Genomic DNA, 26547 nt, shown 5'->3' with positions numbered 1-26547 from the left:
TGATGACTGACTTCTACAAATATGAGGTTATGGAGCCTGAGCCCTCTGCTTCACACTGAGGAAAGACTCCCTTGGAAGCCTGATGGGAATCACTCTCTCTTCCACTGGATCTTCCATTTGCTCAAACAGACCCATCAGGATGTGCCAGATAAAATGCTTTCAAATCAGGGGAATAGAAAGCCCAATTCAGGTCTTAGAAGCAAGAAATCCAATCTGAACATAACTGGAAAAGACCACTGTAGAGTGATGATTAATTGTGGGTCAGTCACAGCTTCAAATCTAGTTCTTTACAGTTCTCTAGACTGTGCAGCTTCATTCCCAGGAGTCAGCTTCATTCCCAAACTAGGCACAAGGTGGCTACAGCAGTTTCAGGTCTCATATCAACACACAAGGTCAAGAGAAAAGAAAGGACCATCTTAAAATTTAGGACATCTATTTCCCAGAAGCCTCCCAGAATCCACTTGCCTTCCACTGGGTTACATGGCCATTCCAGAACCAAATTCTATGGCTAGGGAAGTTTCCTGCATTGGTAAGCTTTAGCCTGGGTTCCTTCACACATCAGTGACAAGAGAGCTGAAAATTACATTTTGACAAATTAGGCCTACTTCTAGACCTTCCCTAGAAACATGGATGGCATGGGAGGAAAAGTGGATATCTCAGCACTGCTAGGATTAGTCAATCAAAATATCTTCTAGAGGAAGCCTATGAAAGAATCACCAGCCTTGAGGAATAATGCTAAGGGGTCCAATGAATTTGGAAGCAAGACTTGTAGTCTTTTCAAAGACCTGCTAAATCCCTCTCTGGATATATAGAGCAAGGAGGAGCATAAAACTTAGCAATAAAGCTATTGATGATTCTATGGGTCTCTCTAAAACCTTAGGTATAAAAGTATAGGAACTGACTGATGTTGGAAAAGGGAAGCCCATAAGGTAGATAAAAATAACTTGGGGTGACCCAGAAGAATGCCCTGAGTCAACAAAGCCCAGACTGACAGAAATTATGATAGTGTAACCTTGTTCATGGAGTATCCAAGAAGAAACCATATTGCAGTTTCCAATTAGGATAAGGAAAAAACAAAACAAGGATGCAGAATGAAACCCTTGAAGGCAGTGTAACCTCATCTTAAAGATTTCTGGGGTATGGCTGCAACCCACTCCCTCAAACTCCTTGGTGTGGGCATGAAAAGTGGAGACCCACTGTTGTAGGTTTATTGTGTTTCCCGAAAAAAGTATGTTCAAGTCCTAACCTTTGATGCCCATGAATATGTTCTTATTTGGAAACAGGGTCTTTGCAGATGTAATCAAGATGAGATCATACTAGAGAAGCATGGGCCCTTAATCCGATAGGACTGGTGTCCTTATAAGAAGACATGGAGCACACAGAGAGAATACCATGTACTAATGGAGGCAGAGATTGGAGTTATGCTACCAGAAGCCAAGGAATGCCTGAAGTGACCAGAAGCTGAAAGAGACATGGAAAGGTTCTTCCCTAGAAGCTTTGGAGGGAGCATGGCCCAGCAACACCTTGATTTCAGACTTCCAGCCTCCCGGAACTCTGAGAGAATACATTTCTGTTGTTTTAAGCCACAGTTTATGGTAATTTACTTTGATAACCCTGGAAAACTAATCTATTCAATAATTAATCACCAACATCATCACATTATCCCTTTACATAGGTTGCCCTCCTCAGTGGCCTCCCCAGTTAATTCTGTGGAAGTACGAAATTCTCTGTAGGAAAAGTTAATAGAGCCTGAAGACTCCTTGTAGATCATAGACAATTAAATTAACAGTTGCCCAAATATAACTGATCTTGCAAAAATTAGTGGAATGCAATGGTGGTGGAGCCAACACAACCTTTAAAAAACTGAAAAAAGGTATTACCCGCTCTATTTGTCAAGGGTTCCTTTTATACACTGGCCCATCCCCTTCCTAGAACTTGGCATACTATGAGGAACGGCTGGCTTTATTAAAAAAATAAAAATCCACTACGCCTCTCAACAGGGTTAAATCTGCCTAACAAAGATCTGCTCACGGATGGCCCTCTGTCTCTGCTGGTATCAAGAACGGTTGGATATTCCCTTTACTTTCAACGAGAGAAAGGTAAAGGAAACCTCTGAGAGCGACAGACCAGATTACAGTGCCTTAGGTGGTATCACTCTGCATCCTTGTTTTCTTTCTTCTTTTCTCAGCCGTCAGGTGCCCCACTATATGATGTTGCAAAGATCCCCTGAAACAAAGTGGCAGAGGCACTGAGGGGATGAATACGCGCCATCAGTTCTGGGGACCAGCTACAAGGAATCCGGCAGACGGGTTAAGAAGTAGTGGTACTTAGGCCTGGGGCAGGTAGGGAAGCATATGGAATACCTCCCACCACAACAAAGAACAGCTGCTAATGGGGGTGTTTGGGTTTTAGAGTTGGCATATGCTCCACCTTGGAATTCTTATACATTCCATCTCTTGGATTATCCAAAAAGGCCACATACTTTGAACAGGGTTCAGAGGAGCTTCGGTGACGGCCCTGACCAGGTTACAAGTCACAGTCTGGTCAGCTCTACCCCTGGTGCCCTATAAGTCAGAAAGAAAGGTAAGACTTGAGGCCTCTCTGATTTCTGCCTCTTCCCCCTCTGATTTGGGGCAGGGAGGGAAGGAGGCAGATCCAAGCAGGAAAAATATACCAGAAATATTTCGAGTTTAAATTAAGGCAATGCTTCCAGCCTCTGAGAACTATGTTGTTTTTGGAAAACAATTGATTGTGATTCTACCACAAAAGCTAGTGGAAAGATTCACCAGAGGTTTCAGGGTTGTTTTGTAAATTGGAATGCTCTGTCTCACACTGCAATACAGACTAACAGTCTTTGATTATTAAATGGGGGGAAATCTAAGAAAGGATGAGGGGTGGCTATGTGAGTTAATTGTACAAGAAGCATCCCTGACCCTAAACCTCACCTTCAGCTGCCCAGACAAACTGGGGCGTCCTCTAGGGACTTAACCCTTGAATCAAGAGTAACAATGTGCAACACAGGCAGAACCATGCATTTAACAGGGAATGAGCCTCAGTGGACAGGCGCTACCTTCCACCCTTTGTCATAGACATCCTGTCTACGGAAGGGGTAAGGCCATTCCACACAATGACGGAGCTCTGTGTCACTGGCAATTAAGAGAGCTCTAAGTTTGGGGCAACAGGAAATAGGAATCTGAATTGAATCCAGAAATCAAAATCACCAAATGGATGGAAGATCCTGGAATGGTTTACTATAACCAAGAGGTTTGGGGACGCCTTTTTATAAAAATCAGGCATACTAATAAATTAAGCCACTATTTTTTTCTCGCATTTTTAGTGAGTTGAATGGTGTCCCCAAAAAAGCTATGTCCAAGTTCTAACCTCTGATACCTGTGAATGTTAGCTTATTTATTTGGTAGTAGAGTCTTACCAGTTTTACTCTCTTATAGTAGAGTAATTATGTTAAGGATATTGAGATGAGATCATCCTAGTTTTATTTTATTTTTTTTTTCATCCTAGTTTTAAAATGGGTCCTAAATCCAATGAATAGTGCCCATGTAAGAAAAGGACAAAACAGAGACACAGAAAAAGAAAAAGGTGATAGGCAGATTGAGACAGAGATCGGAGAGCAGTCACAAGACAAGTAACACTGAGGATCACCAGCAGCCTCCAGAAGCTAGGAGAGAGGCATGGAGTGGATTCTCCTTCAGAACGCCCAGTGGTGCGTAGCCCTACCAACAGATTTGTGCTTCTGCCCTCCAGAACTGGAAGGGAGTACATTTCTGTTGTTTTAAACCACTAAATCTGTGGTAATTTGTTATGGCGGCCCTAGGAAACCATTACACAGAAAGACACCTACCAAAAGGATTAGGGGCAGAAAAATTTTAACAATGAAGTAAATCAATATGCCATGGATGAACATTTTGGCCAAAGCACATCAGAACATCATGCACCTGAGATGAGACCGAGGTTGGCCGAAGCCCATAGTTTTGGAGTATGTAATTGCTGCTGGAGCCAATGGTCAGGATGCGGGAGTTGAGCTTTTCCTACAGAAATGTCCTGGGACATTCCAAAAGGCAAAAAGCCTAGAACACTTACTGAATAGACTCCATTGAACCTCTTCTGTAATCTGAGGAACTCAGTGGGCTCTGACAGGGAGGGCCTTAGCCTCGCCTGGATTTGAGCTTGCATTCTTTGGCAAATAACCAAGGAGCCACCATCAAAGCCGCTGCAACCCTCTACCTTGAGCTAATATGGCATATCTCAACTACAGCCTCTGATCTGGGACCATATTTTGCCTCCCACATAATAAAGGACAGGACAAATCATTAGGGAATGGTGTGCCCTCCCTCTCATAGGGCAGCCCTCTAGACAGAAAGATACAATGTGGCACGGAAGACAGTCTTAACCATGATGCCATGGGCAGTGATTCCAGACCAGTGGTGACTAACAGGAAATTGTATATAGCTAGAGTCCTGCAGCCACATTCATCTTAGTACAGAGGTCCCTGTATATCTCAGGCTGGGTCCAAGGAAGGAGAAGTCATTATGAGCCACCTAGTATCTATCACAACTGGGAAATGTGGCTTATAAGATTTAGCACTGCATTAGCTGGATGGTGTTTAGTTGTAAGATTTTGTTTGAAAAATAACTCATTTGTTTGGTGTCTAAAAAAAGAGAGAGTTGCTAATCAATTCAGCTAGGGAAGTGAGAGAAGTAAGCTTTACCCTGGCAGAGAACAGCTTTGGCTCTGTCATCCGATCCCACTCTAAGGCAATTGGCATGGTTTAGCAATACTGCACAACACAAAGTACCCTATTAAATATTTCTTATCCTATTTGGATGCAGTGGATTTTAAAAGCAGAAGAGAAAGCTCTCAGAGCCAGTATGAATAATCATTCACTAAGCCAGCCAGGTATGGCAGTTAGAGGCTCTGAAAAGGGTAACCATGTTTTGATAGGTCTGCAAGGTTACCCATTTAATCCAAGAGTGAGAATGATCCCTATGACTGATGGAATGGTCCTTGAGGCTGGTACCCCAGCTTTTTGGTATCAGACCCCATCCTGTCAAAGGGGATGGTATCACAGTAATCCACTGAATCTCATGGAGGTAATATACTTACAAAATGAGTGCACTGCCAACTAGTTAATTTGCCTGTTTGTGGGAGCTGCAGATTAATCATGACTCCTCCTAATTGTGGGGAGTTGGATGAAGGAAGTATTAATTGAACAGTCAGGACATAAGGTTTAAGACATCCTTGCTGTCACCAAGTTGCATCTAAGCCACACAATGAATGGACCAGAGAGCAATGAGCAAGGCACTCCTTCCCCACAGGAGTACACAGGGCTGCTTCAGGGCCTGGACCAAGGAGAGAGACCAGGGGGAGGAGGTGGGGCTGGTCTTGGAGGCATGAGATTCAGCCAAAGTTCAGTTTGCTTGGAAGCTAATGTAGGTGGGGGAACGCAGGAGGGGGCTGGAGCCGTCCTACTGATGTGGGCTAGAGATTTATGTTAAAAAAAGAAAGAGAGAAAGAAGGGAAGGAAAGAAGAAGGATGGCCATGGAGGATGGACAGAGAGGAAAGAAGGAAGGGAGGGAGAGGGAAGGGAGGGCGGGAAAAGAGAAAGAAAAAAGAAAAGATAGATATTTACTGATTGATACTTCCACGACTGGAAAATTTGTGCAATATATTGAGGAAACCATATACTTGCATGGCTCCAACTAGAATAAGAAAGTTTATAAAGATAGAAAACTGCAATGTCTGGGTGCTGCTGTATTATAAAAGTTGTAGAGTTACAATGCAAATCCTCCAACAAAGAATGGAAATGGCTCCTTCCAATTAAGCTAGGGGTTGAAGGATCCTTGGGAAGTCAGATTAGAGTGCCACCTGGTAAAGCCTAATACAAGCAGTGTGATCCAAAACCCATTTTCCTAAATTTGTCTCAGGACTTCTCTAGCCTGGCACTGTCCAGTATGATAGCTACTGGCCACTGGTGGCTGTTTAAATTTAAATTACAATTGAAGGGGGCACCTGGGTGCCTCAGTCAGTTAAGCATCTGACTCTTGATCTCAGCTCAGGTCTTGATCTCAGGGTGGTGAGTTTAAGCCCCACTCTCAGTATGGAGCCTACTTTAAAATAAAATAAAATAAAATAAATTACAATTAAAACTAAGTCCTCAGTCACACAATCCACATTTCAAAAGCTTAACAGCTACATGTGGCAAGTGGCTACCCTACTAACCCACCCACCCCTAGTTAATACTGCCCCTAGTTAATTAACTACTCTAGTTAATACTGCAGGGGTGTGTGAGCCACCCCAAATGTTACCAATAACAATAACACAGGTTTCTCTGAGAGATGAGACAAAGAAATCTTCCATTTCACCTGAGAGCCACATCTTAAGGACAGGAAATGATCAGTGTGAATGAAATCACAAAGCGATTAATGGAGAAGTGATTTCTTCCATCAGCATTGGGGACCATTTAAAACTGGTAGAGAAGGAAATAGGAGAGTAGTTTCTGAAATGCTTCAGGACCTAGATGAGCACTCTCAAAAATATATACCTTCCAACATGGTTTATCTTGATTGTGGGAATATTATTATTGTTTTTTTTTTTAAGATTTATTTATTTATTTGAGAGAGAGAGAGCATGAGTGGGAAGGGCAGAGGGAGAGGGAGAGAGAACCTCAAGCAGACCTCAGGCTGAGTGAGAAGCCCAACTCAGGGTTCAATCTCACAACCCTGAGATCACGACCTGAGCTGAAACCAAGAGTCGGACAATTAACTGACTGTGCCACCCAGGCGCCCCTATTATTGTTGATTTTATCCTTTGGCGGGGGGGAAGTATTGTAAGAACTGTCTGTCGAAGTTAACAAGATCCCTTCTTTTTTTTTTTTTTTTTTAACAAGATCCCTTCTTGTAAAAATGCTCAGGATGTGCACTGCAAGCCTGCCTCACCCTGGAAAAGGGATGTGAGGGTTATGAGAAGGATGAGCATGTTTAGATTGGAGCATGCAGTTTTGAGTAAAAAAGTAAATGTAACCTTGAACCTACCCACAGCTGGTTACCACAGATATTTTAGTTCTTAGTTTTAATAAACAAATGTTAAGCACACAAGAGCCTAGAACATGAAGGCGCCCAATACAGATTTGTTAATTGAAGAAAACACAAAATTTGCTTCATTAAACAAGGTAGATCATGCTTGCAATGACAGCTTAGGAGTAAATGTGTTAATAAGAATTAAGCCCCTGCTTCTGATTGGCAACCTTGGGAGAGAGAGACCAGTGAGAAGCAGTGACGGGAGTGGGGGAAACACCACTCATGGGCCGAGTTTGGTCACGGGCCAGCACTACTATATTTGGAGCAGTGAACCTTGCTGGTATCAATGATGCTCCTTGGCTTTCCCTGAAGCCAGCTCACCTGTCCAAAAGGAGTCACCATCATATTCATTGCCAGATGTGCCCACCCTGAAGGAAAGCCTGTAGACTATGGCGATATCTTGGCAACAAAAGTTGAGAAAGGAAAGGAAAGAATGCACTGCTTTGCTTTATGTCTATTCCCTCCCCTTAAATAACCCTCTGCTTAGGCTCCTCACAGGACTTGCTTTGTTTTATCTACACAAGTGAGTGAAGGGGAGGCAGAAATAAGCTTTTTCTACAGCTGAACATTTTAAGCACCGCCTCCCCCCCCCCGCCCCGCCCTTGATCCCAGGCTCAATCTAGGACCTAGATGCCTCAAGAGGGCAACACATAGTGTCTTGGTTGAAACCAAAAGCAGTAACCATAGGGAAACTCTTGGCTTCCCCATGTAGTGCACAAACCTTGTGGGACCTGGATCTTGAGGAAGGGGTGTGCAGAAAGACCTCCTGACACGACTCTCAGAAAGTGGCCTGCACTACCCAGTCCTTGACTGAAGCTTGTGTTCGCCAGGTCAGGGACTCCCTCTCATATCCTTCCAGCCAATCAGGGACCATTAGAATGAGAGGGCAAAATAAACTGGGAAGATTTGAAATGTCAAATATTATGAGGAAGAGGGAAAGAGAGAGAGAAGGAGAAGTTGGTTAAGACTAGAGTTAAAAGCTCAGAAAACAGATTGAGTTAAACATTAAAAGGGGCACCTGGGTGGCTCAGTTGGTTAAGCGTTGGACTCTTGGTTTCGGCTCAGGTCATGATCTCAGGGTTCTGGGATCGAGCCCAGTGTCAGAAGATCATTGAGCCCAGTATCAGGAATTGAGCCGTGCTTCGGTCTTCAGGTTCAGCAGGGAGTCTGCTTCCCTCTCTCTCTGCCCCTCCCCCTGATGCTTTCTCTCTCTCTACAATAAATAAAATCTTAAAAAATATATACAAAATAAAAATAAGCTAAATTTAAATCAAATAAAATCCCATCCCATTTGGATGAGAAATTGATGGTTGAATTTTAGAAGTAAAACTGATCTTTATTTTGTCTGTCCTCTATAGTGCATCTCCTGTTTCCTAGGCTCTTAACCAGTACCTACACTGGTTAGGGTTTCTTTACGAGGTGAACTGACCCAAACCTTCATACTTCAGAAGAGTCTGAACCCTTGGTGAATTAGTCTAGAATTGTGCTAATATTTTAAGTAACCTTTACTACCAGATATGGCAGAATAAGAAGTCATGCCAGGGGCTCCTCATATTCTACCCATAATTCTCCAGGCCTCTATTATATTGGGTGCTACTTAGGCATCACTTTTTTGCAATAAGCAGAAGCCCACTCAAGCTGCCCAGGCTTCACCAAACTGCTCTGCCCAGGATGAAAGAATCTTTACCACTTGATACCATGCAGCAATGCTAGAGACAGTATCCACATTCTTTTGAGGCTCTATTGCTTGCAAACCTAGTTGTCAGAACCACTTTCTCTTCTAGACAAGGATCAGTAGGTTGCAAGGAACAGAAACTATCTTGGTTAATTTAAATGAAGGTGGGTTTATTATAAAAGAATTGGCAGCTACCCCAGCTCCCAAAGCAGACTATTGAAACAATTTATTGAGTCTCGAGCCCTTCCTGAATTACCAAAAGGGAGGAGCCATTAAAGGATAATATAGCTTATTTATTCTTTCAATAGCTTCCCAGGCAGAGCAGGAAAGAAACCAGACCTCTTTTCTGAACAATAATGGGGCCCACTAACTCTGGGAAAAAGGCGAGATGTCCTTCTAATTGAGGAAATATATCCTTTTTCAATATGAGTCTAGATTGTACTCTCTAAAAATTAATGTCTGTTCCTGGGAGCAGTGGATGAGCTAATACAACAATTCTATTAATCAAACGAACTGACATGATTGCTGTTCACACATATAAGAATATGGAAAAGGAAATCTGGCCAGGAAGATCTAAATCCACAACTAATTACAGACCCAGAAGTTCTTCTTCTTCCCCTCCACCCCCGCCTCTTCCCCTATACAGTTCTGCAAGACTTGGGTGACAACAGGCATCATTTTGAACTAGCTTAACATCCTGGGGGCTCACCTCAAATTGGCACAGTGTGACTTAGGATGTTGGGGTGAGGTAAGGATGGTGAATTTGGAGAGAGAAAAGATCCAAGAAGTGAGATCCCTTCCTATGATTGGTGTGGAAACTGGCGGGGTTTCAAATGGGACAAATTTTAAAAGGAGGCCCATGAAGAAGAAAACGTTGTCCAGCTAAAATCCAGGGAGCCTGAAGGATCTAGATCTGTACATACTATCCCTCTGAGAACTAAAGAAAACGTCTCAAAAAAAAAAAAAAGTTAAGAGCACTTTATCCTTCCCCTCTCTGACACTGAATCTCCCTTCTGAAATTGCTTCAACTCTTCGGTGAAGAAACCTGCATATAATCACTTAGGCTGTTGGTAATTTGGGAGAGACTAAAGGAAGAGACCTGCGAGGGGAAGGAAGATCTGCCCCAAACACTCTTCCTTTGATGTAGTGGAAAGAGACCTAAGTGGGCTGTAATGAGGAGCTCCTGGTGGTGACAGGCTATACTGAGGGCAGGGGGAAATAACCATAATGATAGGACAGCCTGGCAGAGATGACAAATTTGAGGGGCAATATGACTGAAGCTTTGGGGTCTTTGTGTAGATTACAGGACTCTGCCCTCAAAAGAGGAAGTGAAGGAGGCTCACATTCCAAGTGACCGATATCATCCGGTTACAGTTAGTTCTAAACGTCCATTTCAAGCCCAAAGTTCTACACACTCTGATCCATTTCTACCATACACATGCATGCACACACACACACACACACACTCAGGGCTCCTACACTCCCTTGGGCTGCCTTGATTCTTCCAAATGAATCTGGGTGCCAAGCACAGATGCTTCATCAACTTTCACTAAGGACATTGAAAATTTCCTATTTCAAGAGATCAGAACTCCAAAGTTTCGGAGGGTTGGTCATGGGAAATGTCACATTAATGTCGCAGACTCTACTCCCCACACTCTTACTCTCTTTCTTCCTTCTCTCTCCAGAGTAAGAAAATGCTTTTCCTTGCTCCAGCAGATGTTTTGTCCATACTCAGACTCCCTGGCTTCTTAGCTTCTACCTCAAGCGAGCCCGTCACGAAAGTTCTTCCAGAAAACTACAGTGCTGTCTCTTCAGCAAGTCCAGGGAGTACAGTTCCCTCCATCTCATCAACCTAGGGTGAAGTGACCATCTCACTGACTCTAAGACCCAAAATAAGCCTGTGGGACCAGAATAAGGTCAGAGAGCCCGTCTTCTGACTCTGATTCTTAAAGATCTCCTGATCGCTTATCTCCACTCCTTTCTGTGTGCCTGCTCCATGCCGCTTCCCTGAAGCTGAGTCTCTGTACCTACTTATCAGCAAGGCACAGGGCCAGAAAATGTCTCTCCCAATCCAGTTCATGCACCTGCTATCAAATAATTAAAGTCACTGTGTCTTAGTAGAATTTCCTGAAAGATAAAGAGAGTGAGCATCTACCTGGTAGCTTTGGGTGAGGTCCAAACAGCTATTGCCCAGGGGTGAGGGAATGAGATGAATACAGTAAATATGGCCAACTCTTTTTTAAGATTTTATTTATTTATTTGAGAGAGAAAGCCCAAGCATGAGCGGGGCAGGGGCAGAGGAAGAGGGAGAACCAGACTCCCCGGTGAGCAGGGAGCCTGATGTGGGGCTCGATCCCAGGACCCCAGGATGGTGACCTGAGCTGAAGGCAGATGTTTAACCAACTGAACCACCCAGGTGCCCAATATGGCCAACTCTTAATAGGACCTGTGGGCAAGGAAGGCACAGAAGCTTCTCTAACACAAGTAGCTAGTCTATTTATCCCTGGTGGTGGTTGTAGTTTAGAGGCTCCAATAAATAATACCCACCCCATTCTCCGCCTGAGTTCTGAATCAATTGAGAAATAATGCAAAACAATAAGGTATATGAGAGGTCAAAATAACAACACTACTGATAAAGTTGATATTGATAGATGTGGCTTTATCATTTAGTAATTGGGCTTCTTGATCCTGAACCCCAGGATTAGGGAAACTAGCCCACTCATTCATAGATTGTGCAAGAAAACTGTAGCTCTCCCTACTCCCCACTCCATCCTCCACCCCATCCAGGGAAGACCCCTTTAAATTTTACTTCCTGGAGGAGGAAAGGAGAATGTATATATCCTGGGAGAGTCTGGCTAAAAAGAGCCAGAGGAGCTGTATTGAGCATACCCAATTCATTCTTTCCAAATTTACCAGAGAAATGACCACTTTGCCCCAAGGGGTCAAATCAAAAATCAAATCTGAATCTGATCAAATCTCTAAATCTAACTACTAATTCACCAGCAATATATGAGACAAAGAAACATTTTCAATGATATCTAAGCAATTCATGCCTACTGTGGGACCTTCTGCAGGATAAATGACTCAGGTTCCTCAGCCAATAAATTTCAAAGAAAAAAAAAAGATGGAAAGTAAATGTATAGATTAAAAGAGATCTAAGAAACTTATAAACTAATATTAATGATTGGATCTTATTTGGACTCTGATTCCAAAAACAAGCTGAAAAAAATTATGACATAATCTGGGAAATTTGAAGTCTAATTGAATTTTTTAAGGCTAACTGAACATTAAATAATATTAAGGAAATAAGTTTGAGTGTCATAATGGCTTTGTGGTTATGTTGGGTTTTTTTTTAAAGTGTTTTGACTTCCCACGCAGTTGAGGGTACTGCAGTCAAAACCTGGTAGAGGTGAACTGGAATGTTCTTGGCTACTGTTCTCAGTAGATAAACTGATAAAGTCAACAGAATATGTCTGGCATACAAAAAAAGTAAACTACGACTTTATAATTTGCTCACACTATGATTTCTCTCATTTTGAGAAGCTGCCTCTTACTGGGTTTCCTAAATTTAGCATCTTTGAGGGAGTCATTCCAGTCAGCTCTGAAATCTGGACTTTCTTATCTCTTTCTAGATTTATTTAGGATCTAATCACTGTTTCTGAGCTAATAAAAATTCAGACATCTTACTCTGTTCTTATACCCTCTTTAAGAGCAACTAGACCTAGATGCATCTCCTTTTCCCATTTTTATCCACCCATTCTGGTCTTCTCAACATGTAGTGAGAGGAGGTTAGTCTCTCCATGGTTCCCTCTCTTGGGTGAGGTAATTTCAAAACAGCATTATTTTGGATCAAGTTTGGAGCAGTCTGATGAATAATACACCTGGTAAACAATTGCTCTGCACCCCCCATGTCTGAAAGGCTCCTATAGAGAAGGACTCTTTTCTCCACAACTGAAGCCTTCCTGCTTCAGCTACCCCTGCTTATTAAGGCACTGCAGCCCACCAGCATCTCTGTGTGGCCCCTGCGTGGCCCATGCACAAATGCTAAGTCTAACAGCCGTGTAGTTCAAGGATAAACTGCAGCCGTTGTACCCAAGGCTCTCACTTTTACCGTGGCTATGCCTTTTCTGAGAGCAGCGTGGCCAGTACGGGCTTGCTAGATTCTGTGCAGCAGGCACCTGCTGAGGCCAGTGTCAGCTGAGCCATTCCCACCTGCCCCACCCCTCGGACCCTGGCCCAGGGTGGTATCTGCCTAAATAAATCTTGAGGCCACCCACATGCACTGAGACAGAGTAATTTTGGCTGAAGGCAGGACGGCCTGCCCCTGTATCTTAAAGCCAACCCACCGCCCTGCCTCTATAAAAACAGATCCTCACCAGTTGATAAAGTCCCAAGTCGTGGGGACCCACCAAGGAGAAAACCCCACACACCTGGCACCAAAAACCTGAAGCCGCCATCCAGTTACAACAGATAAGAACCAACTCCACCCATAAACAAGCCATCCACGTGGCTCCATGTAAGCGACCACAGACCACACAGTCACAAATACATGCTTACTAAAGTCTATACGTACCTAAAGCTATGCATCCTAGCCTCACCAGAAGCCTCTTCACATGTTGGTTGGATCCCCAAATTCTACTCCTTGTTTATTTCTTAAGTCTCGTTTTTTTTTTTTTTTTAAGATTTTATTTATTTATTTGGCAGAGAGAGACAGCGAGAGAGGGAACACAAGCAGGGGGAGTGGGAGAGGGAGAAGCAGGCTTCCCGCTGAGCAGGGAGCCCAATGTGGGACTCGATCCCAGGACCCTGGGATCATGACCTGAGCCGAAGGCAGACGCTTAACGACTGAGCCACCCAGGCGCGCCTATTTCTTAAGGCTTCTGATCCAGTGAAATTGGATCTTGAAGTTCTATGGATCCTCAGTAAATAGTCCCCTCTTTCCCTCTCCTCAGTTCAAAACCAATTAAAAGGTAGAAGTCAACATACTACTTTTATTATTGATAAAGCTCATATTGGAGAAGGTGATTTATATAACTGGATAAACTTTCTAATAGTGAGTCCCAGAAATAAAGAGAGGTTTACCTACCCAGTTACAGATCAGCCTGGAAAACGAAGGTCTCCCCGCTGGGGCAAGTCCCTTGAAAATGTCCTACGGAACGCATGCTTCTGTAGCCAGTCCGACTGCCAAAGAAAGACATGGAAGAGCTGAACCAGTGTGCTACCCTTGTTCTTCTCAAATTTTCTGGTAAGTTACCGACTTCTCTTCTGGGGAGAGAGGCCAAGAGTGTCACTCCAGAGGAACTCCCTCTGTATGAAACAAACCCCTGAAAGGGAGGGAAAACCACTTTTCTCCAAGAGTAATGTTAAAAAGAAAACCATCGGCACACACCGCTTGCCTGAGGACCTCCACCCCAGTCCACCTGCTCCTTCCACACTATCATCAGTGATTGTATACTGGGGAGCACCCTCTGCTCAGCCTCTAGTTCACCTTTCCTGCTGGCTGACCAACTGGGAATGTTCTATATCTTGACAGACGTATAGCTTACATAGGTGTGTGCATTTGTGCAAATGCACTGAACTATACACAAAAGATCATTGTTCATGTGTGGATCATGTTCAATCACACTGTGTTGATGTTCACACCATCCTATGGATTTGCCAAAACCTATGTAACTGTATACCACAAAGAGTAAATATTACTGTAAGTTAGAAGGGAAAAATTAATACCCCAGGTAGCGGGGGGAATGCAAAATAAAATACAAACTATAGCAAATGAGCCTACCTGCTTGACAAATGAATAACATAACTACAATGAAGGAGGTGAGAAGGAAACCAAATTTACTTTGGAAAACTATATTTTGAACTGAATATAAAAGTACTGTCCATAAATTATTCGGTATTTCTTTTTTTTTAAGATTTTACTTATTTATTTGAGAGAGAAAGAGACAGGATGAGTATGGGGGGGTGGAGGATAAGGGGGAGAGGGGCAGAGGGAGGGTAAGAAGCAGACTCCCCACTGAGGAGGGAGCCTGACAACTGGACAATGACACGGGGCTCAATCCCAGGACCCTGGGATCATGAGCCAAGCCAAAGGCAGATGCTCAACTAACTGAGCCACCCGGGGGCCCTATTCTGTATTTCAAAGATGTGTTCCTCATAATGATACTGATTACCAGTTCTGAAATGATGTGTATACTAGGGTTGATCAACTATGTATATATAATATAGTTTATGAGAGCCAGTTTCTCCTGTCAAAGAAATATGTTACAAACAAGGAAAAAGAGAAGGGTGGGATAAACACTGTGGTGTTAGATTGGAAAAGAAAAAAAAGAAAAGAAAAGAAAACCACAGGACCAAAATGGAGTCACTTAAGCCAAGTCACCAAACCAGGTCTTAATAGTAACTTAATTGTGTTAACCAGGATGCAACGGGAAGTTACTCAAATAAGAGGGCTAAAAGCTATCAGCAGAAGGGAGGAGGGGAAGGGACAAAAGCAGGGAAGGAACTATTTTGTTTCGAAGAACCTACAGTTGCCCCCAAGGAGACACCCAACTAGGTGTTTCACCTGATAGCCCCTTGCTAAGTGTGTCTTGCCTGGTATCTCCTTACTGAGCCAGTTTGAGCCGGATTGGAGCTGAGGACCTGCGCAGAAGCCCCCCTGAGTTGTCCTGAAGTTACCTTTAGTTCATCATAATACCAAGATCTCCTTCTATGGCAGTTTTCTGCCATTGTTAGAACATATGATGTATGCACTAGCATGTTGCCATGCTAGGCATGCCCAACTGAACCAGAAGTGCCTAAACTCCCTGCCCCGCCCACTAATACACTAAATCAAAGCTTCCTGTGCTAACCCCACAGGGAGACAGTGCTTTGAGAGCTATCTCCCTGTCTCCTTACTTGTACCAAGTAATAAAAAGCTCTTGGCTTACAAATTTCCTTGGGTTGTGTTCAATTTGATACCCCCAAGTGGCAAACCCCTGGAGTTCAGTTACAATTGCAATTTCAATCTCCCATAGAAATGTAATCTAAACCAGTCAGTCAGAACTGTTCTGGTCAGCACCAATGAAGCCATCTGTCACATGGGCCCTGTCCATCCCCTGACCCCCAGAGGAAGATGAGCTAATCTGCATGGTAAGACCCCCTGCCATTTCCCCAAGGGAAGGTGACTCTGCCTGAAACAATCCTTTCTTTTCCTTCTGCTAATAATGTCTTGCCACACCCTCCTTCCTAAAAAAATCTTGTATTTTTGTACAACTTCTCAGAGCATATCTCTACACCCACTAGATGGGGTGCTACGGGATTCACAAATCACTTAATAAAGCCAATTAGATCTTCAGATTCACTCAGTTGAACTTTTGTCCTTTAATAGTCATCAAGATTAATCATCCTAGACAACACTAGGACACCTTGTGTTCCCTTTCTGTTGTGTGTCATGAGAAATGTAAAATGACCAGTTTCCAATTTAGTGGAATCATTACTACAGCCCCCTAGTGGAAATGTTCCTGAGTTGGGTAGTAAAAGAATCTTGGTGTCAGGAAGCCAACATTTTGAGAATGGTTACTAAAGTATAATTATGAGTAAGGACACTCCCATCTTCCAAAGAACATCTGTGTCTTTTGCAGAGCTTTCTGCCAATCGGGCATTTTTGTTGTTACAAAAAAGCTGCAATGAATATCCTCAGGGCCCTTCTGTCAAAGAGCCCGAGAGTCTAGTGGAAGAGACTAATATTAAGTCAATAGTTATGAAAATAATTACTTAATTATCATCGTGGTAAATGTTAGGAAATGCTGGGACAGGGCATTATGCAAAGGTCTAACCACATGGGGTTGAGGGTGAGTCACAAAAGGCTGAGGAAGTCACATTTAAGGAAGTCACTAAGAAAGTGACATTTAAGCTGACACTTGAAGGATGAGTAGGAGCTGGTCAGGCAACAGGGTAGAGATAGGTATACAGACGAGGCAGAAGGGTCAGCATGTGTGAGGGCTTCCTGGAGGGGTGTGCACCACCAGCACACCACATATACAAGTGCATACAGGCAAGAGAGGTGGGCCCTTTAGGGAATTAGTTGCTAGCGAACCTGTCTGCCTGATCCTTAGAATGGGGCGGGGAAAGGTGGAGGGGTGGCAGGGACTGGACAGCCAAGGACTTTATGTGCAACTGGGAAGTGCTTTGTATTTAATTTATCCCCTACACGGTAGAGGGCTATTGGAGGGTTTTCAGGAAGGATTTTCGGAAGCTCTAGCTTGTGGCAGTGTGGAGGATGGTCTAGAGAGGGATAGGCTGAAGACAGGAAAACCAGGTTGGGGACAGAACCAGCTGTGTGACCTTTGTTTGGCAAGTCACATAGCCTGGCTGAGCTCCAGTTTCTCCATCTGAAAATGGGGATGATAATTCCTACTTTATAGAGCATTGTCATGGTGGCTGAGATAAAGTGTTACAGACGTTAAATGCTCAGTAAATATTCACATTTATTATTTGCCTAAATTCTTCATTCTTCCTAACTTTTCACATCTACTTTGGTACAAAATCCTATTCATCCTCCCTCCTAAATACCCCTAAATCTGTTTTCTCCTCCCTATCTCCCTTCTTTACTTAATGCTCATAAATTATAATTTGGCTGCCCACCGGGGTTCCTGCATGCAATCTGTTCCTCCCCTAAGCCACCCCACACCTTGGCTACTGGCAAATTAAACAGAACCCTGAATTTCATCTGCCTACCTGAAAACCCCCCTGATTCTTCATGCATTAAACAGCCATAACCAAATCCCCAAATATGGGTTATAAGATTCTTAATGATCCCCCCCACCTGTGTATCTGTCATCCCTACTCCTTACCACCCTCCCAGCCCATCCCCACCCAGTTCCCTCTACTGCAGACATTTGGAGTGCACAATGATCCCTCATGCTCTTTCACACCCCACATCTTTATTCACACTTTTGCTTCTACTCCAGGAAAGTTCCTCACAAACAAAAACCCTGATCATACTTGGAGACCCTGGGTCAGTGTCAACTCTTTCTTCCTTTATGTTCACAAACTCTCCAAATTCTATATTTCTTCCTTCCCTAGACTTCTACAGCATTGGGTACATCCCTATAGTCCTTATCACATGTATTATAATTATTTTGTTTATATTAATGTTTCACCTCCAAGACTATGGATTTCTCAACAGCAGCCACCTTCTTTAATCACCCTTGTATCCTCCCTCAGCGCCTAGCACAAACTCTATCAGGTACTAGACCTGCTGAACAACTCAAGGTATGAATGAATCAAATGTAAAAAGTCATACTGCATTTAGTCGGCCTGGCAATTAAGAGGACTTGGCCTCTAGGCGGCCTATGTTTAGGGGATCTGCTTGGGCCATCGTAGCCTGGTTCCTCCCTGCCTCCAGGGAATCTGGTTAGAGGAGCAACTAATTCCCTTTCTCTTGTCTCACCTGCTTGTACCTGGACCCCACCTTGGGAAGCCAGCCAGCAGCCCTGTCCTTCTGTGAGACTGCAGTGCCATCTACTGGTGACTGGAAGACCTGCAGATCAGGCTGAAGGAGGAAGGGGAGGAGGAATTAAGGGCCACTTCGGCTTAATCTGGCCATAGAATCTCAGTTATTGGACCCCACACTGGACAGTTTTCCCCACCTATATGAGCCCAGACTTGATGGAGGCCTTATTTGTATTTCCCATTGACCAAAGACCCTCAGCCATATCTCAGTGGTCAGAGCTCTTTCTTCAAACCTCTCAAAGCCAGGACCCCCAACCCACAGTCCCCTTAGAAGGTAGAGACCCTAAACATCCTCCTTGGTCCTCTCAGGGAGTAGAGCCTCTCACTTAGGGCCTGCTGACCACACTTGAGAATCTGTGACAGAAGCCTCTCCTTTAAACTGGTTAAGCAGATGCCTCCATCAAAAGCTTCAGTAAGCAGGGCTACCGACAGATGCCTCAGTGATGAGGTACACTTCCTCAGGTCCTCCATGACCAGCGCACCTTGTTAGGCCCCTCACTGACCAGAGCCTACCCTGAGCAATGTCAGTGACTGGGGACCCTCACTCAGACCTCAGTAATGACATCCCAGGTCAACCCCCTCAGTGACCAGGACCCTCACATAGACCCCTCACTCAGTTATCCAAGCTTTTCCCTCCATTCCCCCAGCCCCTCACTCAGGCTCTCAGTGAGCCAGTTCTTACTCAGGTCTCAGTGACAGGGCCTCTACCTCAGACCCCTCCTCAGGCATGGCATTACTGAAGTAGAACCACCAAAACAAAACTGAAAAAAGAAGTTTTTAAAAAGAATTTGATATTTGCAGAAAAGCATCAATGTAACCATCACAGGATAAACCTGAACTGTATTACTGAACTAAACTTATTTTGTGGTTTGTTTTACTTTGAATGACATATGGAGACCAACCACAATCTTTAACATGTTTAGACCTTTCAGAGTCTTGATCCAGCCCCATTCCCTCAGGGACCTAGTGCCCATCACTTAGGGCTCAGAGATCAAGGGGCCTTCATTAAGGTCTAGTGAGCATAACAAGAGCTAGACAGTCCCTCCAGACCGCCCATCTCCTTTCTGCTTCCCTCTGGTCCCCGAAGAAGCTGCCAAAGCCCCTTGCCTCCAAGACTTCTGCCTCCTGCTTTATCCCTGGGCCCCTTGTCCAGACAGGGGCCACAGCTGGGCCCAGGTCTCATGAGAACGAGTGAGCCTGCTGGGCTAATTGGTAAATCCCAGGGATAATCTCCCAAAAGGCCAGCTTTGGCCACCTCTGCCCCAGCCCACATGCATCAGAAGTGATTAGCAATAACCCTCCTTGAAACGTTGCTGCCAAACAGTAATCCACGTGAACAGTATAACAGATAAACAAACCAACTTCTACTTTTACCCCAGGTCCCCTGGGAACATAGTACAAGGTCCAAAGTAAATATGATCATGGAAGAAACTGGTGGGATGGATGTAGGAAATTGTGACTCACCATCCCCACTCCCATTCCCAGTCCTCCCAGTACCTTTTGTTCCCTCTATTTTGGCCCAAGCAGGCTCCCCTGCACTTGACCAGACTGCCCATGGAGTCCCTTTAAGCATTAACCACTGCTGTTGGTCGCCAACCGCCCCAAGGCCTATTTTCCCCTTTCACAAACAGATCTTTCAGCATTAAGGCTTCTTTTCAAAAAAACAAAACCATCCCCTGCTTATCAAAATCATTGTGGGTCAATCATTCAATTCATTCGTTCGTTCGTTCGTTCATTCATTCCTATCACACACCTTTATTGAACTCTACTATGTGCTGGGCCCTGGGCTAGATGTTGGGGATACAGCAGTGAATAAAACAGTCAGAATCCCTGTCCTTGTGGAATTTACCTCCAAATGGGAGACACGGATGTTAGATAAACTACACAGTTACTTATTTAATAAACAGTATGATGCAAAGGAGTGAGTCTAGCATATATCTAGGCCTGTGCTATATGCTCTGGGTGATTATAAAAGAAGTGGATAAGACGTAAGTATACTGTCAAAGAGTTAAATCTAGGTGGAGAGCCAACCTAGAGCTCCTGCTAGGGGAAGGAGAAGGTTGGAGAAATCTTGCACTCTAAATAAAGTCCTTGAGAGTATCTCAAGGGCTCCTGATGACTGGAAAAAATGAAATGTGGGTAAAGGAGCCCAGGAAAGAGGGCCAACAAGTCAGGGCTGGGATGCTAAACTAGCACCAACAGGCCAAACAAGAAAGCAAACTAAGTTTAGAAAATGTAGCCTCAGAGAGCTGCTGGTAGTACCAGCTGGGTGGGGAGAGAGGCAAAAAGGGAAGGCAGGGTTTCTTAGAGTCAGGGTAAGAGGCGTGCAGGCTTCCCTCATCTGTTCAGTCAGTCTGCACCAATCAATGTCTGGCATTGTGCTGGGCACTAGGGATACAACAACTAACAGAAAAGTTTAATGGGGGAAATACACACACAACGCAATAATTGCTATAAAATATATGCATGAGGCTCAGTGGTGACCCACTACTAAGTTTATCCCTATAATAATGTCACCCTCACTAATTCGGGAGGGAAAGGGGTTGTGTCACACCCAGTACTCAGGAATTGCTTCTCCAAAGCCTGAGCCACACACACAGTGGCCAGGAGTGGGCAGATTGCTAACACACCAAGAGGCATGCCAATTTCAAGTCATCCTGTTGCACTGAGATGTAATAGTTATTTTTACCAACTTTCACTTCCTGCAAAAATCCTGACCAGGTTTAGATAAAATTGGGTTTAACCTTTGAGAGCGTGTATGAATATGGATGTCATCCATCACACGTGGTGGGTGGAGAAAAGATTGAGAATGGCTGATGCACAAGGCTGAAAATGAGTCCAGTTCCTTAGACCAGGGAGACAGCTGAGTGGGAGGCCAGAGGGAAGGAGCAGCAAGTATGAATCAGGGTTTTGTGTCCTGGAGGCATCCAGTGACATCAGGAGACCTCTCCCATGTGAAGGAATGGAGGGGCCCAGACCTCACAGGTCTGGAACTGGCAGGAGAGAAAGCCTCTCTTTCCAGGTGCCTGGAAAGCCTCGTGGCAGAGCAGTGTCTCCTGACTATGGGATCCACATGCTGTCCTTGGAAATCTGACTGGTGGTGAACTATTTCTGTTTTCTATTTTCTCTTCCTCTCTCTCCTTCAGAAAAACGCTCAGAAATGCCAGCTATATTTGTACTTTCTCCAATGAATATGTATTGCCTGCATAATTTTTTAAAAGATATTTATTAAAAGTCATATAAAGAAAAGACTCTCAAATGATAACGCTAGTTGAGCTCTAACTCAGAAGAATTAAAGCAAGTTTTGCTACATTCCCAGAAGAGTTGTAAAAAAAAAAAAAAAAAATGAGCAGTTCAACCCCAGCGAGGAGTTGGGGGTAGGGGTGGGCAAGCAGCTGGTTTTTAGGTCAGAAAACTCCAAGGTTGCAGGGAGGGTGGGACAGGGAAGTCGGGGTCCTTAGCTAGCTCCCTACCCTCATGGCCACAGCATTCTTCCAGAACACCCCTCTGCCAGACCTCCCTGAGGTTCCACAATGGTTTGTCCCCATGAAGAAAGCTGTTTCCATTACAGACAGATAATGGTGGCTGGAGAGACACGAAGGAGACTCTCCAGCTCTAGGCCTCAAAAGCCTTGCAAATTCAGAGGGAAGCCAGGAGAGTCTCGTGAACAGGAAATGCCACCCAAATGTGTGGCATCTCTTCCCTCCATCTCTGTCAGTCCATATCTGCGAGAACAAGTTCACACTCCACCTCCCCTGTGGAATTTTCCCTGACACTTTTGGCCACCATAGACCTCTCCTTCCTGGGGTTGGTTATCTTTAATTATCAAGATTAAGCACCCTTCTGTCCTTCCTCTTTTGGAAACTATCTGCTATATACTCTGCCTGTTTATTCATTGGGGCCTCAGTGTATTCTTTTAAAGGAAATTTATGGAAGTTCTTGTGGCAGCTGACTGCGAATATTTCCCTAGTTTGTTTGCTTTTTTATTTGGGTTGCCTTTTATTTTTTTTTTAACATGCAAAAGTTTAAAATACTTCTAAAGTCAAGTCAGTTAACCTTCCCCTTGCTATCTGCTTCTGTTGCTTCTTTTTGCTATATGGAAATCTACTTCCTTCCAGAGATGTGATAAACAGTTTAGTGTTTCCAAGGTTTTTAAAGCTCCTCAGTTCATCTGGAAAATTCTTGGTATACAATGTGAGAAGATGTTAATTGTTTTTTTCTTTGATGGTAGCCAGTTTTCCCAGACCATGTACAGAATAAATCTGTTCCTTTACCAGTAATTCCTGATTCCACCTTTATCATCTATTAAACCCATGTGTATCTGGGCCATCTTTTTTCCAGGCAAAGTTTTCAGTTCCAAGCAACCACTATTTTGACACTTGACGGTACATTCTGTCTTTCTCTCTGTTAACTGCCCTTGAAATTGTTTAAAGAAAGAAATCACATATTTTCCTTCCAATTTTTCACTCAACAAATATTGGTTAAATGTCGACTATGGGCCAGGCACTTGCTGGGTGCTGGAAACCGAGTGGAGAATAAGACAGGCACGGTTTCTGCCATCGCTATTCTCACAGTCAAATACACAATGATGATGAAGTGTGGAAAGTGTTCAGCGGCACCACGTGTATCTTAGAGGTGATGGAGGGAAGGCACAGAGAAGGCCCCCGGAGGCTTCCTCCAGACGCCCAGGAGGTGAGCAGCACCAATACAAAGAGGAGGAGGCTGGCAGAATCTGGGATGTGATGCGACCTGGGCTAGACCACCCCCACTAGAACCTTGGCCCCAGCTCCTACAGGAAAAGGAAGAGGTGAAGACAGGAAATTGATGACTCCAGCTGGCTGTCCCGAGCGGGAGGGGGGTAAGGGGGAAGAGTTCCAGCTCCATGCAGGTGTCATGACAACATTTCCATGTGGTTCTCCTTTCGTTCTGAGAACCCTCCTGGAGGTTGCAGTATTTACCCCACTGCCTACATGGGGAGACAAATGCTCAAAGTGTTTATATTACACACCTGCTGGGGGCCCAGATCCCAACATACTCAGGATGAAGGGAGGCCCTGAAGCATGGGCGCAGCCACATTGTCCTGGTGTCTTCCTTCCTCAGGGGAAACACTGCCATCCCCGGACCTTTGTGCTTCCTGTTCCCCTGTCATACGATCCTACACCTAAGTCGTCCCTACACTGTGCAGACTGACCACAGTCCATGGACTGGCAGGGGCCTGGGTCAGACCCTGGAATCTCTGGGCCCATACCCACTGTTGTCTTTTCAAGTCCTACGTTCTCCACCCCGACACACTTAGAGCTCAGTGAGCACACACGTAGTCCTCAGTACCCGCTGCTTGTTGCAGGTATTTACACTGACGCTTCAGTGCGATGCACACAAATGCAGAACCGCAGCCTTACTGGCTGTCTTCTGGGACTGCTTTCCCAAAAGCTTCCCATTCCCACCATCTCGTTCTAAGCAGGCCATGCCCAAGGCCCACCGTATGGCTACCATCTTCCTTCGCACGCTGTGCTCTAGCTTCACACCATTTGGCTCCTACCCTCTCACCCCCTTGCTGTCCTGCTGTAAATAGAGTCACTATTCTTCCTACCAGTGCTACTCAAGGTGTGGCCTGTGGACCAGTGCCAGGCCACAAATTCTTTGTGCCAGTCCACGATGAGATAAGTTCGTAAATCAAGAGTAAGTGCTTAGAGGGCGCCTGGGTGGCCCAGTTGGTTAAGCGACTGCCTTCGGCTCAGGTCATGATCCTGGAGTCCCGGGATCGAGTCCCGCATCGGGCTCCCTGCTCGGCAGGGAGTCTGCTTCTCCCTCTGACCCTCCCCCCTCTCATGCTCTCTCTCTCTCTCATTCTCTCTCTCAAATAAATAAATAAAATCTTTAAAAAAAAAAAAAAAAAGAAATGTAGTCTGCTTCTCCCTCTGCCCCTCCCCCACCACTCGTGCACTCTCTCTCTCTCTCTCTCTCTCTCTCCCTCTCTCAGTTGCTCTCTATCTCAAATAAATAAATAAGATCTTTAAGAAGAAAAAGAAAAGTAAGATCTGGTGGTTGAGATAAGAAATAAATATTGGATAGAGGATGTTGAGTGGGTTAGAAGATTAGGGGCCGGGCACCTGGGTGGCTCAGTTGGTTAAGCAACTGCCTTCGGCTCAGGTCATGATCCTGGAGTCCTGGGATCGAGTCCCGCATCGGGCTCCCTGCTCAGCAGGGAGTCTGCTTCTCCCTCTGACCCTTCCCCCTCTCATGTGCTCTCTGTCTCTCTCATTCTCTCTGTCTCAAATAAATAAATAAAATCTTTTAAAAAAAGAAGAGTAAGTGCTTAGAAACTTGTATAGCAATTTGACAGAATGATTACGTGATATGAATCCAGGAATAAGAAGTGTGCTAAATGCAGTCGGTAGTGCACTGGCTTGGATCCTGAAACAGAAAAACGACATTAGCAGGAAAACTGCTAAAATCCAAAGAGTCCATAATTTAGTTAATTGTATTATACTGATATTAATTTGTTACCTTTGGCAAGTGTACCTTGTTTATCTAAGATGGTGATGTTAGGGGAAGCTGGGCGCTGGCCATATAGCATCTCTGCTCTCTTGGCAACTTTTCTGAAAATCTAAAATCATTCCAAAATGAAACTTGTATTTTTTAAAATATGGGCTTATGTTTTGTATGTTTTTTCTTCAATTTCATTTTTTGAGCAATTTAACTGCATTTTACAAAAGTGTCAGTCTGCAATGGATCCAAAATGTAAATTTTAAAAATAAAACTGGTCTTTCCCCACAGATAGCTGGAAGAGAACTGCTTTATCTGTGTCTCCTATGTCACCATGATCATTATGGATGCTGATCATGAATACTTGCTAAAGGCACCTGGGTGGCTCAGTCGGCTAAGCGTCTGCCTTCGGCTCAGGCCATGATCCCGGGGTCCTGGGATCGAGCCCCGCATCGGGCTCCCTGCTCAGCGGGGAGTCTGCTTCTCTCTCTGCCTGTGCCCCTCTCCCCCACTCATGCTCTCTCTCTGTGTCAAGTAAATAGATAAAATCTTAAAAAAATAAAATAAATGAATACTTGCTGATAATGGCCAACTCACAGGTGCAAGTTTGTGGACCCGTTACTGCACACTGTGGATATAGTCAGAGCCCAGGGCTCTGTATCACTCAAATTCAGGCCCATCTCAGGGCTCAGTCACATACCCAGTACTGTCACAGCTCAGGGCCAAGCATGGGCTGTGACAGGACCCTGGGAAGTACTGACAGCACAGGCTCTGGGTTGCTGACAGGGTCCTAGGATATTCCTTTATTCAAAGGATGACAAGCCCTGCTCTGTGACTGTATCTGAGGTACAACAAAGCCCTGACATGTGACATGGTTCTGGAAAGTGACCGGGCCCTGGGATGTGTGGTATCGATGAGTGCTGGGCTGTGACAAGTTCTGGCTATGGCAAGGAACAGACTCCAATTCTCTCTGGGTTTCACAGGGCACCGGATGTTCTGTGAAACAAGAGCTCTAATGTTCAGGGTGGATCCTAGTTTGTCTTGGATCTGTGGACTGGGACAGCTGAACCAACCCAGAGATGAAAGTGCATCTGGTGTATTAGGCCAGATTTCGGGTTCTTGTTCTGTGCTCCAGAACTACTGAGCAAGCCTGTCCTGGTTCCTGGGGTATGGAACAGACACAGGACTCCTAACCCACAGCACAGAATTCTCCGCTTCCAGGGGAGAGGCCTGGGGCCATCACCCCAGGGAGTTTGGTTGGAGTCCACCTAATGCCCCCCCTACCCTCCAGGCCTTGCAGCTCCCAAAGCTGGTGGAGGGTCCACTGAGCCTGTCTCAGCTGAGCTTCACCCCCAAGGACTGCTCACCAGCTGCCCCTCTGAGAGTCCAGGCTGCATGGGGCCACAGTGCCATCTGCTGGCTGTTGTGAGCCATGCTGGTCAGACCCAGAACATGCAGCAGTGTTCTGGGCAGACTGAGGGCACAGGGAAGCTCTCCCCAGGCACCTCAGCTCAGGATTAATGGAGTGGCCTCCCCCTCAAGAACCCAGCTACCAAGGCCCTCACTAAGACTGCAGTGATCAGAGGACCCTGCTCATGTCCCTTACTGGCCATGGCCCCCAGGTCCCAGGGATCAAGCCCTCCACTCAGCCCCTAATTCCAGTCCCCAGTAACCAGGACCTTTCACTCAGGTCCCATCATGACCAGAAACTTTCACTTGGGCTTCAGTGACCAGAACCCCTCACTCAGGTCCCACAGTGACCAGGGCCTCTCACTTAGGCCGAATGACCTGGCCTT

At 44.9% G+C, this 26547-nt stretch overlaps 1 protein-coding gene across 1 annotated transcript in view; it reads right to left on the bottom strand.

The window, feature by feature from the left end:
• Nucleotides 1-26547, bottom strand: part of FHIP1B (FHF complex subunit HOOK interacting protein 1B) — a 142753-nt gene that overhangs the window by 105710 nt on the left and 10496 nt on the right. The window contains exon 2 of the mRNA XM_081798695.1: nt 13857-13951. The gene's annotated coding sequence lies outside the window, so the exon portion shown is untranslated. The remainder of the gene's footprint in view (nt 1-13856; nt 13952-26547) is intronic.

This window comes from Leptonychotes weddellii, chromosome 11 (assembly GCF_054177405.1).
Source record: "Leptonychotes weddellii isolate Sample4059 chromosome 11, ASM5417740v2, whole genome shotgun sequence".
Classification (NCBI taxonomy): domain Eukaryota; kingdom Metazoa; phylum Chordata; class Mammalia; order Carnivora; family Phocidae; genus Leptonychotes; species Leptonychotes weddellii.
Note: the sequence above shows the minus strand (reverse complement) of the source record. Positions and strands in the feature narration are given on the sequence as shown.